This window comes from Lynx canadensis, chromosome X, assembly GCF_007474595.2.
Source record: "Lynx canadensis isolate LIC74 chromosome X, mLynCan4.pri.v2, whole genome shotgun sequence".
Lineage (NCBI taxonomy): Eukaryota > Metazoa > Chordata > Mammalia > Carnivora > Felidae > Lynx > Lynx canadensis.
The window spans coordinates 51,004,058-51,024,251 of NC_044321.2; positions in this window are offsets into that span (position 1 = coordinate 51,004,058).

The window sequence follows — 20,194 nt, forward strand, 5'->3', positions numbered from 1 at the left end:
AAGGTCCAAGAAATAACCAAGACCTAGGGCAAGGTTAAATAAAGTTAAATTACCTAAACAAGGATATTCTGCTAAGGTGAGAGAAGTAACTATTTCATGTGATACATAGAAAGAAGCAGAGAGTCAAACAAAAGGAGGAAATGGAGAAATAAGTTCCAAGTGAAAGAATAAGATAAAACCTCAGAAAAGACATTAATGATATGAAGATAAAAAATATACGTGATAAATTATTCAAAGTAACGGTCACTTATGCTCACCAAACTCAGGAGAATGGATAGACACAGTGAGAACTTCAACAGAGAGAAGAACAACATGTGAATGTATCAAAAGTAAGTCACAAAGCTGAAGAATACAATAACTGAACTGAAAAATATATCAGAAGGGTTCAACATCAGACTGGATAAAGCAGAATGGATCAATGAACTGAAATATAGGCAATAGAACTCACCCAGACTGTGAAGCAAAAAGAAAAAAAAAACAAATTTAAAAGGTTAAGATAGCTTAAGGGGACAACATCAAGTAGAATAACATTTACATTTTAGGGGTCCCCGAAGAAGAAAGAGACAAAGGGGCAAAAAATCTAGTTGAAGACATAATGGCTAAAAACTTCCCTAACCTAGGAAAGGAAAGAAACATTTAGGTCCAGGAAGTCCAGAGATTCCAAACTAAAGGAAGTCACACGAAGACAGATTATGATTAAATGTGAAAAGTTGCAAGACACATTATGGTTAAATGTGAAAAGTTGCAAATAAAAATAGAACCTTAAAAAGCAGTAAGAGAAAAGCAAATTGTTATATACAAGGGAAACTTCAGAAGGTTATTAGCAGAAAATTTGCAAGTCAGAAGAGAGCAGCATGACATATTTTAAAGTGGTAAAAGGAACAACAAAAACAACAAAAACTTACAAGGAAGAATGCCATACTTGGCAAGGTTATATCATTCAGACTTGAAGGAGAGATAAAGAGTTTTCCATATAAGGAACAGCTAAAGGAGTTCATTACTACTAAACTAAGCCTTGTAAGAAATATTAAATGAACTGTTTTTTTTTAATATGAAATTTATTGTCAAATTGGTTTCCATACAACACCCAGTGCTCATCCCAACGGGTGCCCTCCTCAATACCCATCACCCACCCTCCCTGCCCTCCCTAACTGTTTTAAGTGAAAAAGTAGTAAGAAACCATAGAGATACAAAAATCTCCTGGAAAAGGTAAATATATACTAAATGTAGTGAATTAATCAATTATAAAGTTAGTTAAAAGTTAGGTTGAAAGAGGAAAGTAGTAAAATTAACTAAAACTACAATAATTAAGGGATATATAAAATAAAACGATGTAAAAAGTGACATCAAAAATACAAAGTGTGGGGAGGGGGTAAAAACTAGGAGTTTTTTAATGTGTTCCAATTTAAGTTATCAATTTAAGATAGACTATTATACGCATAGGATAATACATATGAACCTCACAGTAACCATAAGGCAAAAAATGTATAGTAAATACACAAACAAAATGTGAAAGGAATCTAAACATAACACTAAATAAAAACTCACCAAACTACCAGGCAAGGGAGAAAAAGAAGAAAAGAACAGAGAGGAACTATAAAACCAGCTGGAAAACAGTTAACAAAGTGGCGATTAGTACATACCTATCAATAATTAAACATAATGGACTAAATTGTCAAATCAGAAGACAGGATGACTGAATAGATAAAAATAGATACATTTACATATTGCCTACAAGAGAATCACTTCAGAAGTAAGGAAACAGGGGCGCCTGGGTGGCGCAGTCGGTTAAGCGTCCGACTTCAGCCAGGTCACGATCTCGCGGTCTGTGAGTTCGAGCCCCGCGTCGGGCTCTGGGCTGATGGCTCAGAGCCTGGAGCCTGTTTCCGGTTCTGTGTCTCCCTCTCTCTCTGCCCCTCCCCCATTCATGCTCTGTCTCTCTCTGTCCCAAAAATAAATAAACGTTGAAAAAAAAAATTAAAAAAAAAAAAAAAGAAGTAAGGAAACATAGACCAAAAATGAAGAGACAGAAAAATATATTACATACATATAGAAATTAAAAGAAAACTGGTGTAGGTATACTCATATTAGGCAAAATACCATTAAAAACAGATTGTAGTAAAAGACAGAGGCACTATACGTAATAATTAAGTCGTCAACCGATCAAAAAGATATAGCATTTATAAATATGTATGCAGCCAATATAAGAGCATCAAAGCCCAGAAAACAATTATTAACAGACTTAAAGGAAGAAGTTGAAAGTAATACAATAATAGAAGGCAATTTTAACACCCCACACACATCAATGGATAGGTCACCCAGACAGAAAATTAATAAGAAAACATTGGCCTTATATAACACATTACACTAGCTGGGTGTAATAGATATACACAGAAAATTCCAAGTCCACATTGAACATTCTCCAGGACAGATTACATGTTAGGCTACAAAACAAGTCTCAAAATTTTATGAACATTGAAACCATATCAAGCATCTTTTCCAAACAAAATGATATGTAACTAGAAGTCAGTTACAAGAATAATTCTGGAAACATTACAAACATATGGAGATTAAACAAATGTTATTGAACAATCCTGGGTCATAGAGGAAATCAGAGTAGAAATTTAAGAATACTTATAGAAAAATTAAAACAAATGCAACATACCAAAATGTACAGGATACAGCAAAAGCAGTTCTCAGAGAAAAGTTCACAGCAATCTAGGCCTTCCTCAAAAAGAAAAAAAAGGAGATATCTCAATAGAAAGTTTAACTTTACATCTAAAGGAAGTAGAAAAAGAATAACCAAAAAAAAATCCCGAATTAGTAGAAGGAAGAATATAATAAAGATAAAATTCAGCAGAACTAAGTGAAATAGAGACTAAAAAGACCATATAAATGATCAATGAAACTAAGAGCTGATTTTTTGTAAAGATAAAGAAAACTGAAAAACTCTAGCTATACTTAACAAAAAAAGAGAAAGGACTCAAATAAAAGCAACTGATGCCAGAAAAATACAAAGGACAATGAGACAAAGCAAAAGTAGGCAAATGAGACTATATCAAATTAAGAAACATTTGCCTAGTGAAGGAAACCATCCACAAAATGAAAAGGCACCCTACTGAGTGAGATGGAGAAGATAGCTGAAAATTATTTATCCAATCATGTTTTGATACACAAAATATATAAAGAATTCATAAAACTCAATAACAAAAGATAATTTAAAAATGTTCAGAGGAACATAAGGGAAGGGAAACAAAAATAATATAAAAACAGGGAGGGGGACAAAACAAAGAGACTCATAAATATGGATAACAAACTGAGGGTTGCTGGAGTGGTTGTGGGAGGGGGATGGGCTAAATGGGTAAGGGACATAAGGAATCTACTCCTGAAATCATTGCTTCACTATATACTAACTAATTTGGATGTAAATTTTAAAAAATAAAAATTAAATTAAATTAAATTACTTTTACCTGAAAAAAAAAATGTTCAGAGGATCTGAATAGACATTTTTAAAAGAAGACATGCAGATAGGTAACAGGCTATGGAAGCCATAAAAGGATCAATGGTTGCTGGTGTGGGTAAAGGGATGAATGGGAAGAGCATAAAGAATATTTAGGTCAGTGAAAATACTCTGTATAATACTGAGTAAAATACTCTGTATAATGGTGGATAATGTCATTATACATTTGTCCAAACTCATAAAATACACCACACCAAGAGTGGACTGTAATGAAAACTAGGCGATTATGTTATGTCACAATTATGTTATGCTATGTAATGATTATGATGTGCCATTGTATTTCACTCTTGGTAAAAAAAAAAAAATGTACCATTTCACTGAGTGATTTTCTTTGAGTAATTTTGATAATGGGGGAGACTATGCTTGTATGGTGGCAAGGGCTATATGGGAAATTTCTGTACCATTCCCTCAAATTGTCTCTGAATTGAAAACTGCACTACAAAAATTAAGCCTTTAAGAAAAAGAATAAGGATTTAGAAAAAAACTTTACCAAGGAGATGAAAGACTTGTATTGAAAACTACAAAACATTGATGAAAGTAAAGAGGACATATAAATGGAAATATATCCTATGTTTGTGGATTGGAAGAATTAATATTCTTAATATGTCCATACATAAAGTGGTATAGAGATTCAATTCAATCCATTTCAAAATGTTTATGTGTTTTTACATAAATAGAGAAAAACTCTTAAAATGTGTATTAAATCACAAAGGACAGCAATGTTAAAAAAGAACAAAGCTAGAGACCTCACACATCTGTTTTTAAAACATAGTATATAGATACAGTAATCAAATATTGTGATACTGGGTTAAGGAAAGATATACAGACCTGTGGAACATAATAGAGAGCCCAGAAATACACTCTTACATGTAGATTCGACTGATAATCTACAAGAGTGTCAAAATATACAATGGAGAAAGGACTTTGTCTTCAGCAAATTATGTTAGAAAAATTGGATAGCCACATGCCAAATAATGAAATTGGACCCTTATTTTACACTATACACAAAGTCAAGTCAAAATGGTCTGAAGACTTAAAGCTTAAAACTGTAAAACTCTTAGAAGAAAACAGGGAAATGTTTTATGAAATTAATCTTAGCTCATGCTACTCTAACAAAATACCATAAAGCACATTGCTTAAATTATATATATATATATATATATATATATATATATATATATATATATATAATTTATAATATATAATATATATATAATAGTTCCAGAAGCTGGGAAGGGGTGATCAAGGGGTGAGCAGATTTAGTATCTTGCAAAGGCTTGCTTCCTGGTTTGTAGATAGCTGCCTTTTAGCTGTATGATGATTTGGCCTTTCCTCCATGCATGCATGTGGAAAAAGAAAGAGATCTTTCTCTGTGTTCTCTGTGTTTTCTTATAGGGACACTAATCTCATCATAAGATTCCCAATCTCATGACCTAAGTGAAAACTAATTACTGCCCAAAAGACCCATCTCTAACTACCATTACATTGTGGGTACGGTTTCCACATATGAATTTGGGGTGCATAAAACATGTAGCCAATAATATTCTTCTCCTGGCCACCCAAAATTCAAAATTCATGTTCTTCTTTTATGCGAAATACAGTCATTTCATCCCCAAAAAACAAAGTCTGAATTTGTTCTAGTACCAACTCTAAATTCTAAAGTCTTATTTAAATATCATCTAAATTACGTATTGGTGAGATTGGAGGTAACATTCATCCTGAGGATAAGTTCTTTTTAATCTGTGTAACTGAGAAATCACATAAGTAATATGCTTCTAAAATTCAGTGTTGGGATGGTCATAAGATAGATATGCTCATTCCAAAAGAAAAAAAAAAAACATAAGAAAGGTGCCACAAACAAGTCTAAAATTTAGCAAGACAAATTTCATGAGATCTTCAGGATCATGTATAATAACTCTCTTTGGTTTGATGTTCTGCCTTCCAGACCCACTAGAATGTTGTCCCAGCCTTCTGGACATACTGGGTTGGAGACTACGCCTTTCCCGCATCTTTTTTTCTGAGAGGGGTTTGCACTACATCAAGTTTTGCTGAGCATCCCACACCCATTGTATCTCTGCCAGGACTCTCTACATTTTGAACTTCTTGGAAGGCATATCCTGCCCTGTTGAAGCCAAGGTAATTGTGTGCATGCACACACATACACACTTTTAAACTGAGGAGGATCCCTCATGATCTGTGAATTGCCTTTGGGGTCATTTTCCCTTTATCATTAATAGAATATTTGCAGCCCAATAAGTCTACAGTCAGGTCTTTTAGGATCTAAGAAGTTCGATCTCTTTCTTTAATTATATTTCATTTGCTCTGTCGCCTTTATTGAAACTGCCAGTATATTTTCTGGTATAATCCCATCTCTATTCATCATTTCTACTGATATGGGTTATTATACTCACACTAATTTATTGAATGGTTAACCAAAATCTTGGTGTTCTGTTCCAAATACATTTCTCATTTTTGCAATAGGCACAGGTTGACAATTTACAAAATTTTTAATTCTGGTTATTTTTTGCTGAACATTTTCTTCTTCATTTCATTCCCCCTATCTCATTTTACCATAGCAGTCAGGAGGAACTTAGCTATTTTTTCAACACTTTGCCTATAAATCTCTTTAGATAAATATCTAATTTTATTGCTCACAAGTTTTACCTTCCAGAAACACTAGACCATGAACAAAATTCAGACAATTTCTTTGATAATTTATAGTTAAGTAATGCTTTTTGTTTATGGTTTCTCATTTTATCCTCATACATTATCAGAATAACCTTATCATCCACATTCCTACTAACATTCTGTTTAAAATTATATTTGTATTCTCTAGGAAGATGGAGGCTTTCTCACCAGATACTCTTTTCTCTCTAAATCCTCACCAGAAATTCCTTTAGCATTCTCTTCACAGCAATCTTGACTTTTTCTAGTATACAATTGAAATTCTTCCATCCTTTACCCATTACACAGCTCCAAAGCCAATTCCACATTTTTAGGTATTTGTTACATAAGTACTCCACATCTTAGTACCAATTGCTGTCTTAGCTTGGGCTGCTATAACAAAATACCATAGACTAGATGGCTTAAACAAAAGACATGTTTCACAGTTTTGGAGGCTGGGAAATTCAAGAGCAAGGTGTTGGCAGATTCAGTTCTTCCTGGATTACAGATGGCTGCCTTTTTACTGTATGTTCACATGGCTTATCCTCAGTGCCTATGTGTGGACAGAAAGAAAGGGAGAGGGAGGATGAAAGGTGAGAGAGAGGGAGGTCTGATATCTCTGTGTTATACTTCTTATAAGGGTGATAATCCTATCATCAAGAGTCCTACCTTTATAACCTAATCTAAACCTTGTTCCCTCTCTAAAGAACCATTTCCAAATACTATCCCATGGCGGTTTAGAGTACCAACATGTGAATTTGGGGAGGACACAAACATTTGGCCCATTAGAAAAAAAAAAAAAACATTGATCTTGGCAATGACTTTTTTTAATTTTTGCATATGACACTAAAAGCACACAAGAGATAAGCAAAAGCATACAAGTGGGAATACTTAAAAACATCTGCACATCATTGAAAACAATTTAAAGAATGCAAAGGTAATTTATAAATGTGAAAAAATATTTATAAATCATATTTCTGAACAGGAGTTAATATCCTAAATACATACGGAACTCCTAAGTTTAAATAGAAAAATAATAAACTTATTAAAATATAGCTAAAAGCCTTGAAAACATTTTTCCAAAGAAGATATACAAATGGCACATAAATTATATATAAAAAAATGTTGAATATTATTAAAAAGGAAATACAAACCAAAACCACAAGGAGATATCACCTCACATCTGTCAGGATGACCATTATTTAAAAAGCAAAAACAGGGGCGCCTGGGTGGCTCAGTCGCTTAAGCATCTGACTTTGGCTCAGATCATGATCTTGCGGTTCGTGAGTTCAAGCCCCACATAGGGCTCTCTGCTGACAGCTTGGAGCCTGGAGCCTGCTTTGGATTCTGTGTCTCCCTCTCTCTCTCTGCCACTCCCCCACTCTCTCTCTCAAGAATAAATATTAAACATTTTTTTAACAAAAATAAAAAGCAAAAACAAAAACAAAACAGAACATAACAAGTGTTGGTGAGAATATGGAGAAATTGGAAATCTTGTGTATTCCTGGTTGTAATGGAAAATAATGAATCTTCTATAGAGAAAAACATGGAGGTTCCCCCAAAATAAAGTAGAACCACCATATGGTGCAGCAATTTTACTTCTGGTTATTTATACAAAAGAATCAAAGTCAGGATTTTAAACAGATACCTGTAGTCTTGTGTTCGTTGCAGTTTTATTAGCAATAAATGAGAGGTGGAAATAAATGTTTATTGACATCAATAAAGAAAATGTCATATGAAAAAATAGAATATTATTCAACCATAAATAGGAAAGAAATACTGTCATATGCTGCAGCATGGATAAACTTTGAGGACAGTGCCCTATGTGAAATGAGAGAATCACAAAAGGACAAGTGCTACGTGATTCCACTTATATGGATATCTAAAGTAGCCAAACTCATCAGAACAGAAAGTAGAATGGTGGCTTCCAGAATATGGGTACAGGGGGAAATGGGGAGATGCTGTTCATTGGGTTTCAGTTACATAAGATGAAAAAGTTATAGGGATCTATTATACAATATTGTGCTTAGAATTAACAGTACTGAACTGTACACTTAAACTTTGCTAATAGGGCGGATACCATGTTATGTGGCCTTTTTTTGATTTATTAATTGTGGTAAAATATACATAATACAAATATTTACCAGGTTAACCATTTTTATGTGTACAGATAAGTGATACTAAATACATTCATAATGATATGCAACTATCACAAGCATCCTTTTTCTTACCTCTTTTAATCCTGTAAAACTGGAACTGTATACTCATTAAACAATAACTTTGTATTCCCCTCTCCCCCAAGCCCCTGGAAAATGCATTCTATTTTTTTATTTAAATTTTTTAATTTATATTTTCATTACTCTTAGTTAATGTACAGTGTTATATTAGTTTCAGGTCTACAATATAGTAATTCGCCACATTCATACACCAACCTCTGCTCATAACCACAAATGCATTCTTTAATTTCTATCACGAATTTAACCCAAACCCACCTCCAAACCTCAGGTCACTATCAGGATCTTCTCAATAATTTAATCTATTTCTTGATTTCTCTCTTTGTCTCTCCTTTATTTTTCCCTTTGCTTGTTTTTTTTTTTCTTTATGAAATTTATTGTCAAATTGGTTTCCATACAACACCCAGTGCTCATCCCAACAGGTGCCCTTAGTACCCATCACCCACCCACCCCTCCCTCCCACTCCCCATAAACCCTCAGTTTGTTCTCAGTTTTTAGGAGTCTCTTATGTTTTGGCTCCCTTCCTCTCTAACCATTTTTTTTCTTCCCCTCCCCCATGGTCTTCTGTTAAGTTTCTCAGGATCCACATAAGAGTGAAAACATATGGAATTAGTCCTTCTCTGTATGACTTATTTCACTTAGCATAACACTCTCCAGTTCCATCCATGTTGCTACAAAAGGCCATATTTCATTCTTTCTCATTGCCACGTAGTATTCCATTGTGTGTATAAAGCACAATTTCTTTATCCATTCATCAGTTGATGGACATTTAGTCTCTTTCCATAATTTAGCTATTGTTGAGACAAATTCCTAAACACCCACACACTTCCAAAACTCAAACAGGAAGAAATAGAAAGTATATTAAAGTATATTAAATTAAATAAAAAAAATTAAATAGAAAGTATATTAAAGTATATTAAAATAATTATTCACCATGATCAAGTGGGATTCATTCCTGGGCTGCAGGGCTGGTTCACCATTCGCAAATCAATCAATGTGATACATCACATTAATAAAAGAAAAGATAAGAACCATATGATCCTGTCAATCGATGTAGAAAAAGCATTTGACAAAATTCAGCATCCTTGCTTGTTTTTTTTTAAAATTCCACATAATTTTTTAGTGTTTTTCTCTTTTCTAATAATATGCTTTCTTTATGTATATCTATCTATCTATTTATTTATTTATTTATTTATTTATTTATTTTGATTTTGATTTTTTAATATGAAATTTATTATCAAATTGGTTTCCATACAACACCCAGTGCTCATCCCAACAGGTGCCTGCCTCAGTACCCATCACCCACCCTCCCCTCCGTTTAATTCCACATATGATTCAAACCATAAAGTATTTGTCTTTTTCTGACTTTTTTCACTTAACATTATTGTTTCTAGATCCATCCATGGTGTTACAAATGACAAGATTGCATTCTTTTTTATAAATGAATAATATTTCATTGCATATTTGTACCACATATTTTTTTCAAAACTTTATTTAAATTACAGTTAGTTAAAATGCATTGCAATATTGGTTTGAGGAGCAGAACTCAATGGTTCATCACTTACATACAACACCCAGTGCTCATCATAAGTGCCCTACTTCATGCCTATCTCCATCTATCCCATTCCCCACTGACCTCCTTCCATCAACCCTCAGTTAGTTCTCTATCTTTAATAGTCTCCTATGTTTTGTTTATCTTTTTCTTTTCCCACCTGCCATATGTTCATGTTTGTTTCTTAAATTCCATATATGAGTAAAATCATATATTTTTCTTTCTCTGACTTATTTTGCTTAGCAAGATACACTCTAGCTCCATCCACTTTGTTGAAAATGGCAACATTTCATTCTTTTTGATGTCTCAGTAATATTCCTTTAGATAGATAGATACATAGATACATAGATCTATCTCTATATATAGATATATAGATATCTATCTGTATCTATCTAGATATATATCTATATCTATATATCTATATCTATCATCTATCTATCATCTATCTAGATCTTCCATCTATTTATCTATCTATCTATCTATCTATCTTTCCCTTAATATATATACATATATAGATAGATCTATAGATCTATCTATATATGTATATAGAGAGATAGATTTGTGGTAAAATATACATAATATATATAATATATATATATATATATAATAGATCTATAGATCTATTAACACAATAGATCTATAGGTATATAGATCTATATATATAGATATAGATATATGTATATAGATAGATATAGATATAGATATAGATATAGATGATATAGATAGATATAGATAGAGATATAGATTTAGATATAGATAATCTCCCATTCCATAGATACATAGATCTATTTATCATATATATATATATATATATATATATATATATATATATATATCTCCCTCATCTTCTTTATCCATTCATCAGTTGATGGACAATTGGGATCTTTCCATAGTTTCGCTATTTTTGATAATGCTGCTATAAACATCAGTGTGCATGTACCCTTTTGAGTCTGTAGTTTTGTATCCTATGGGTAAATACCTAGCAGTGCAATTGCTGGGTTGCACAGTAGTTCTATTTTTAACTTTTTGAGGAATCTGCATACTATTTTCCAGAGTGGCTGCAACAGTTTGCATTCCTACCAGCTGCGCAAGAGGGTTCGTCTTTCTCCACATCTTTGCCAACACCCGTTCTTTCCTGTATTGTTAATTTTAGCCATTCTAACGTGTGAGGTGGTATCTCATTGTGATTTTTATTTGTATTTATCTGATGATGAGTGATGTTGAGCATCTTTTCATGTGCCTGTTAACCATCTGGATGTCTTCTTTGGATAAGTGTCTGTTTATATCTTCTGCCCATTTCTTAACTGGATTATTTGTTGTTTGGGTGTTTAGTTTGATAAGTTCTTTATAGAACTTCACTGTACAGAAGTTTTTATCTGGATGAAGTCCCAATAGTTCATTTTTTTCTCTGTTTCCCTTTCCTTCAGTGATGTGTCTAGTAAGAAGTTACTCCAGCCAAGGTCAAAGAGGTTGCTGCCTGTGTTCTCTAAGATTTTATGGTTTCTTGTCTCACATTTAGGTCTTTCATCCATTTTAAATTTGTTTTTGTATATGGTGTGAGAAAATAGTCATTCTTCTGCTGTCACAGTCTAGTGTTCCCAACATAATTTTTGAAGACACTTTTTTGCAGTGCTTTGAGTTTTTGCAATGCACTGCTTTGTCGAAAATTATGTGGCCATATAGTTGCGGATCCATTTTTGGGTTCTGTATTCTGTTTCATTGATCTATGTGTCTGTTTTTGTACCAGTACCATACTGTCTTTATGACTAAAGCTTTGTAATATACATTCTAATCTTATAGATTTTAATTTTAATTGTGATGCCTCCAGGTTTTTTTCTTTAAGGATTGCTTTGACTATTAGGGTTCTTTTGTGGTTCCATACAAATTTTAGGATTGTTTGTTCTAGCTCTGTGAAAGATACTGGTGGTATTTTGATAAGGATTGCATTAAATGCATAGATTGGTTTCGATCGTATAGATGTTTTAACTGTATTTATTCTTCCATTCCATGAGTATGGAATGCTTTTTCATTCTTTGTGTCCAATTCAATTTCTTTAGTGAATGTTCCATACTGTTCAGAGTACAGATCATTTACCCCTTTAGTTAGGTTTATTCGTAGGTATTTTATTGTTTTTGGTTCAACTGCAACTGAGATCGATTCTTTGATTTCTTTTTCTGTTGCTTTGTTATTGGTGTATAGAAATTTGAAAAATTTTCTGCACACTGTCTTTATATCCTGGAACTTTGCTGAATTCATGTAGTAGTTCTAGCAATTTTGTTGTTGTTGTTGTTGGAGTCTTCAGGTTTTCTACACAGAGTATCATGTCATCTGCAAACAGTGAATATTTGACTTCTTCCTTGCTAATTTGGATGTCTTTTATTTATTTTTGTTGTCTGATTGCTCTTTCTAGGACTTTCAGTACTATGTTAAATATTAATGGTGAGAGTGGATATACTTGTCTTCTTCCTGACCATAGAGGAAAGACTTTCAGTGTTTCCCCTTGGAGAATGATATTAGCTGTAGGTCTTTCATATATGGCCCTTATGATGTTGAGGTTTGTTCCATCTACCCATACTTTGTAGAGGGTTTTTTATCAAGAAAACTGTATATTGCTGTATTGTGTCAAATACTTTTTCTGCATCTATTGACAGGATCACATGGTTCTTATCCTTGCTTTTATTAATGTGTTGTATCATGTTGATTGACTTGTGAATATTGAACCAGCCCTGCAGTTGAGGAATATATCCCACTTGATCATATTGAATAATTATTTTAATATACTGTTGAATTTGATTCGCTATTATTTTATTGAGAATTTTTGCAGCCATGTTCATCAGGGATATTGACCTGTAATTCTCCTTTCCTGTGAGGTCTTTGTCTTGTTTTAAATTCAAGATAATTCTGGCTTCATAGAATGAGTTTGGAAGTTTTCCTTCCATTTCTATTTTTGGAACAGTTTGAGAAGAATAGGTATTAACTCTTTATATGTCTGGTAGAATTCCCCTGGGAAGCCATCTGGCCCATGACTCTTGTTTTTTGGGAGATTTTTTATTATGGATTCAATTTCTCTGTCCAAATTTGCTATTTATTCCTGTTTAAGATTTTGGTAGTGTGTGAGTTTCTAGGAATTTGTCCTTTTCTTCCAGACTTCCCAGTTTGGGGCATATAATTTTTCACAGTATTCTCTTATAATTGTTTGTATTTTTGTGGTGTTGGTTGTGATCTCTCCTTTTTCATTCGTGATTTTATCTATTTGGGTCCTTTCTCTTTTTGATAAGTCTCATTCAGTGTTTATTGATTTTATTTATTCTTTCAAAAAATTTGCAGCTTTTTCTTTCATTGATTTGTTCTACTGTTTTTTTTTTTTCTGTATTGTTTACTTCTGCTCTAATCTTTATTACTTCCCACCTTCTCCTGGTTTTACTGCTTTTCCTTTTCTAGCTCCTTTAGATGTAAGGTTAGGTTGTGTATTTGAGACTTTTTTTGCTTCTTGGGATAGTCCTATATTACAATACACTTCCCTCTTAGGACCGCCTTTGCAGCATCCTTAGTGTTTGGGGTGTCTTGTTTTCATTTTCATTTGTTTCCATGTTTTTCTTTATTTCTTATTTAATGTCCTGTTTCATTCATTCATTCTTTAGTAGGATGTCCTTTAACCTTCATGTATTTGAGGGATTTCCAATTTTTTTTTCTTGTGGTTGATTTCAAATTTCATAGCATTGTGGTCTAAAATATGCATGATATGATCTCAACCATTTTGTCCTTTAGGGCTGATTTGTGACCCAGTATGTAATTTATTCTGGGGAATGTTCCATGTGTACTTGAAAGAATGTGTATTCTGCAGTTTTAGGATAAAATGTTCTGAATTTATCTGTTAAATCTATCTGGTATAGTGTGTCATTGTTTCCTTGTTTATTTTGTTTAGATGATCTTTCCATTATTCTAAGTGGGGTTTTAAATTCCCCTAGTATTAGTGTATTATTATCAGTGATTTCTTTATGTTTGTTATTAACGGATTTATACATCTGGGTGCTCCCAATTTGTGGGCATAAATATTTATACTGTTAGATCTTCTTGATGGATAGATCACTCAATTTTGATATAACATTTTTCTTCATTTCTTGTTACAGTCTTTGTTTTAAAATCTAATTTGTCTGATATAAGTATGGATCTTCCAGCTTTTGTTTGATGTCTATTAGCATGATAGATGGTTCTCCATCTCTTCACTTTCAATCTGTGGGTGCCTTTAGGTCTATGATGAATCTTTTGTAGGCACCATATAGATGGATCTTGTTTTTGTATCCATTCTGATACCTTGTATCCTTTGATTGGAGCATTTATTCCATTTACATTCAGAGTGAATATTGGAAAATATGAATTTAGTGCCATTGTGTTACCCATAAGTTTGGTGTCCTGGTAATATTCTCTGTTCCTTTTTAGTCTTTGCTGTTGTTTTTCCCCCTACTCAGAGTCCCCTGTAGTATTTCTTGCTGGGCTGGTTTAGTGGTCATAAACTCCTTCAGTTTTTGTCTGTCTTGGAAACTCTTTATCTCTCCTATTCTGAATGACAGTTTTTCTGGATAAACTATCTTGGTTGCCTATTTTTCCCATTAAGCAGGTTGAATATATGCTGCCATTCCCTTTTGCTCTGCCAAGGTTCTGTGGACAGATCTGTTGCAAACCTAATCTGACTTTCCTTGTAGGTTAAGGACTTTTTTTTACCAGGTTGCTTTCAGGATTCTTTCCTTGTCTGTGTATTTTGTGAATTTGACTATGATATGTCTATGTGATGGCTCTTTTCTTTTCTTTTCTTTTCTTTTCTTTTCTTTTTATTTAATGGGAGTTCTCTGTGTTTATTGGATTTGGATGTCTGTATTTCCCCAGATTTGGGAAGTTTTTATTTATATTTTGCTCAAATAAAACTTCCGCTCCTTTTTCTCTCCTTCTTCTGGGACTCCTATGATCCAAATGGTATTATGTTTTTTTTTTTTTTAATTTTTTTTAATGTTTATTTATTTTTGACAGAGACAGAGACAGAATGTGAGTGGGTTAGGGGCAGAGAGAGAGGGAGACACAGAATCCGAAGCAGGCTCCAGGCTCTGAGCCGTCAGCACAGAGCCCGACGTGGTGCTCGAACTCACGGACTGTGAGATCATGACCTGAGCCGAAGGCGGACGCTCAACCGACTGAGCCACCCAGGCGCCCCCAAATGGTATTATGTTTTAAGAAACCATAGAGTTCCCTAAGGCTACCTTTCTGATCCTATACCATTCTTTCCCTCTTCTTTTCAGTTTCATTATTTTCCTTAATTTTATCTTCTATATCACTGATTCATTTCTTTGCTTCTTCCATCCTGGTTGTTTTGGCATCCATTCAAGTTGTATGTCAGTTATAGCATTTTCAATTTCATCCTGACTAGATTTTAGTTCTTTATCTCTGCAGTAATGAAATATCTAGTGTCTTCTATGCTTTCATCAAGCCCAGCTAGTATAATTATAATTGTTGTTTAAATTTTATTTCAGACATCTTACTTACATCTGTATTGATTAAATCCCTACCTGTAATTTCTACTTCCTGATCCTTTTTGGGGGGTGAATTCCTTTGTCTTGTTATTTTGTCCAGAAAAATACTCAAAATGTATCTATTGTGTGTCTTTGTCTGCTTGTTAAAAGAGCTAGATCCAGGGGCGCCTGGGTGGCTCAGTCAGTTGGGAATTTGACTTTGGCTCAGGTCATGGTCTCATGGATTGTAGGTTCGAGCCCTGCATCAGGCTCTGTGCTGTCAGCTTGGAGCCTGGAGCCCCCTTTGGATTCTGTGTCTCTCTCTGCCCCTTCCTTGCTTATTCTCTGTCTCTGTATCTCTAAAATAAATAAACATTAAAATCTTAAGAAAAAAGCAGCTAGATCCAAAATATGACAGTGAAAATAAATATTAAAAAATTATAATAAAAAGGAAGCTAGATTTTATTTCCCCTCCATCTGTAGCTTTGGAGCACTCTATATCAATAGACATGGTGTTTGCAAGTGGTTTTTACTGGTTTTCTGAGGGAGGGGCCTGTTTTGCTGATTCTCAGGCTGACTTGCCCTAGTGTATATGCCCCTGCTGGGTACAGGGAGGGGGTCAGGGCTTGATGTAGCAGTTGTGGTCTCTACTAATCAGTGCTGTTTAAGTCACTGAGGTTGGCCACTGCTTGTGGGCAAGGAGTGAAAATGGTTTCACCCTGCCCTCTCATCTCCAGACCAGGGAGCTTGTGCCCACCACTCCTCAGGAAGCTCTCAAAGACAAGCAATCACCCCTCCTGTGTCCCTGGTTTCTATCAGATCCCCACCTGCACTCTTTGTCTGAGCTTTCCACTTGCCAGGTGGTCCAGCCCTCCTGTGTTTGGCTTATGCATGGCTTTGTTTCAAAAGTCTAAACTTTAGAGACCCCAGCAGCATGGCCCTGTGTTGATACTCTGGGGGAGTGTCTTGCTGCACTGTGGCCAGTGCTGGTTTATCCCAGAAAATGGTCACATGACCATGCAGTGGTTCAGAGTTTATGGTCAATGGAAGCACAAAGCTGGCACCAAGGTTTGTTGCCCGCAGCCAGTGTCTTTGTTCCTATGCTGCTAAATAGAGCAGCTCAATGGTGCTTGCTGGGTCTTTTGCCCTTGGAGAGGTCGTATCCCCTCTACCAAATTCACTCCAGGCAGAGGAACTGTTCCTCCCAATGTGACCCATGGGATCCTCAGACCACTTTGCCTGCTACCACTCTCTGCCCTTCTTCCCTAGTGCAGCACCATCAGGTGTAACCCTGGAGATGGTGCTGATTTGCAAAACGTCAGACACTGTGCTTCTCTGTTTATAAAAATCTTGATGTATTTAAACCCCTTCCTTTTTCCCCAGTCAATGGTTTTGGGGAAGAGTTTTTCCTGTGAAATCCCCTGTGAATGATTTCACTCTTTTTTTCACTCTTGCTTGCTTTCTCTCTTTCTCTCACTCCCCTCTTCTAGCAGTCAGGGCTCCCTCCCCTCCAGAGTGCCCATGACACTTTTCTCCCTCAAATCAACTTTCCAAAGTTCCTACCTACCACAAAGTGGTAGGTTTTTGTGCTTGTATACATGAGGCTTTTCTCTCACAGTCTTCAGTCCTCAGATTGCGTTTTTGGATGTTCAAAACTATTTGATATTTATCTAGCTGTGTTTGAGGGAGGATGCAAGCTTAGGATTGCCCTATTCCTCTGCCACCTTAACCAACCCCTAATATGTACCATATTTTTTATCCATTCAATAATTCATGAACACTTGGACTACTTCCATATCTTAGCTATTGTAAAAAATGTCACTATAAACATCAGGGTGCCTATATCCCTTTGAATTAGTGTTACTGCATTCCTTGGCTAAATACCTTGTAGTGTGATATCATACTATCATACACTATCATAGGATAGTTCTATTTTAAAAATTTTCAGGAACTTCCAGACTGTTTTTCAGAGTAGCTGCACAAGTTTGCTTTCTCAACAAAAGTACAAGAGTGTTACTTTTTCTCCATATCCTTGCCAGCATCAGTTGTTTTTTCTGTTGTTGATTTTAGCCATTCTGACAGGAGTGAGGTGATATCTCATTGTAGTTTTGATTTGCATTTCCTTGATGCTAAGTGATGATGAGCAATTATTTTCATGTGTCTGTTGTCATCTGCATATCTTCTTTGGAGAAACGTCTGCTCATGTCTTCTGCCCATATTTTAATTTGATTAATTTTTTTCTTTGGTGTTGAGTTTTATAATTTCTTTATATATTTTGGATACTGACCTTTTATCAGTTATGTTATTTACCAATATCTTCTTCAATTATTTAAGTTGCCTTTTAGCTTTGTTACTTTGCTATACAGAAGTTTATTGCTTTGATGAAGTCCCAGTAGTTTATTTTTCCTTTTGTTTCCCTTTCCTCAGGATACACATCTAGAAAGAAGTTGCTATAGCCAATGTTAAAGAGTTTACTGCTTATGTTCTCCTCTAGGATTTTTATGGTTTCATGTCTCATATTTAGATCTTTAATCTATTTGAACTTACTTTTGTGTATGGTGTAAGAAGGTCCCCTGCCCAACTTTTACTTATGCTTTTCGTTCCCAACAAATGTCAATGTCTTTTTTGCTTCTTTATCCGTTCATATATATTCCTCCAAAAAGATTTTCCTTGCAATTCACCTCTAGATCAACCTCACTCACTCCAATTATTCCTTTCCTGTATGTTTTCTGTTCATTATAAATCCTTCTGCTTTATTCAAATTGACATAGTATACCTAAAATTTTTAATACATATCAGTAGGTAAAGTACATATCTGCTACTCTGCATTGTGTATCTGAAGTTCTTCTACCCTTCCCACTTCAAATATCCTTGCTAAATTACCCAGCACTAGCAAACATTATGACATTCTTAGGACTTCATTATTATAATTAGTCTGAGCTGTCTAAAAAAGGAATTTTCTTAGTTATTGAGTTGTGTTAAATACTAGGAAAATTAGCACAATATATCTGCTTGAGTGTAACAGAGTCACTGGGTTGCTTCCAATGAAATAATTAATTATGTAGCTTATTTAAATATGTGTACAAGATCCTATGAATTGCTTATATGACTTCAATCTCTTAGAAAAAAATAATGTAAGAGAATTTAAGGCCCGCATATTGGAAAAAAAAACAAACATAACATTATCCTAAAAATGTGTGGACTTAGGATGCAAGGGACTGGACTTTAATAATATCTTGGGGAAATTACATATTTTTTATGAGTCTCGGTTTTGTTTTTTTATTTTTTTGTTTCAATATATGAAATTTATTGTCAAATTGGTTACCATACAACACCCAGTGCTCATCCCAAAATGTACCCTCCTCAATACACATCACCCACCCTCCCCTCCCTCCCATCCCCCATTAACCCTCAGTTTGTTCTCAGTTTTTAAGAGTCTCTTATGCTTTGGCTCTCTTCCACTCTAACCTCTTTTTTTTTTCCTTCCCTTCCCCTATGGGTTTCTGTTGAGTTTCTCAGGACCCACATAAGAGTGAAAACATATGGTATCTGTCTTTCTCTGTATGGCTTATTTCACTTAGCATAACACTCTCCAGTTCCATCCACGTTGCTACAAAGGGCCATATTTCATTCTTTCTCATTGCCACGTAGTACTCCATTGTCTATATAAATCACCATTCCTCTATCCATTCATCAGTTGATGGACATTTAGGCTCTTTCCATAATCGGGCTATTGTTGAGAGTGCTGCTATAAACATTGGGGTACAAGTGCCCTTATGCATCAGTACTCCTGTATCCCTTGGGTAAATTCCTAGCAGTGCTATTGCTGGGTCATAGCGAAGATCTATTTTTTAATTTTTTGAGGAGCCTCCACACTGTTTTCCAGAGTGGCTGCACCAATTTGCATTCCCACCAACAGTGCAAGAGGGTTCCCAATTCTCCACATCCTCTCCAGCATCTATAGTCTCCTGATTTGTTCACTTTGGCCACTCTTACTGGCGTGAGGTGATATCTGAGTGTGGATTTGATTTGTATTTCCCGGATGAGGAGCGACGTTGAGCATCTTTTCATGTGCCTCTTGGCCATCCGGATGTCTTCTATAGAGAAAGTGTTCATGCTTTCTGCCCATTTCTTCACTAGATTATTTGTTTTTCGGGTGTGGAGTTTGGTGAGCTCTTTATAGATTTTAGATACTAGCCCTTTGTCCGATATGTCATTTGCAAATATCTTTTCCCATTCCGTTGGTTGCCTTTTAGTTTTCATGGTTGTTTCCTTTGCTGTGCAGAAGTTTTTATCTTCATAAGGTCCCACTAGTTCATTTTTGCTTTTAATTCCCTTGTCTTTGGGGATGTGTCAAGTAAGAAATTGCTACAGCTAAGGTCAGAGAGGCCTTTCCTGCTTTCTTCTCTGGGGTTTTGATGGTTTCATGTCTCACATTCAGGTCCTTTATCCATTTTGAGTTTATTTTTGTGAATGGTGTGAGAAAGTGGTCTAGTTTCAACCTTCTGCATGTTGCTGTCCAGTTCTCCCAGCACCATTTGTTAAAGAGACTGTCTTTTTTCCATTGGATGTTCTTTCCTGCTTTGTCAAAGATGAGTTGGCCATACGTTTGTGGGTCTAGTTCTGGGGTTTCTATTCTATTCCATTGGTCTATGTGTCTGTTTTTGTGCCAATACCATGCTGTCTTGATGATTACAGCTTTGTAGTAGAGGCTAAAGTCTGG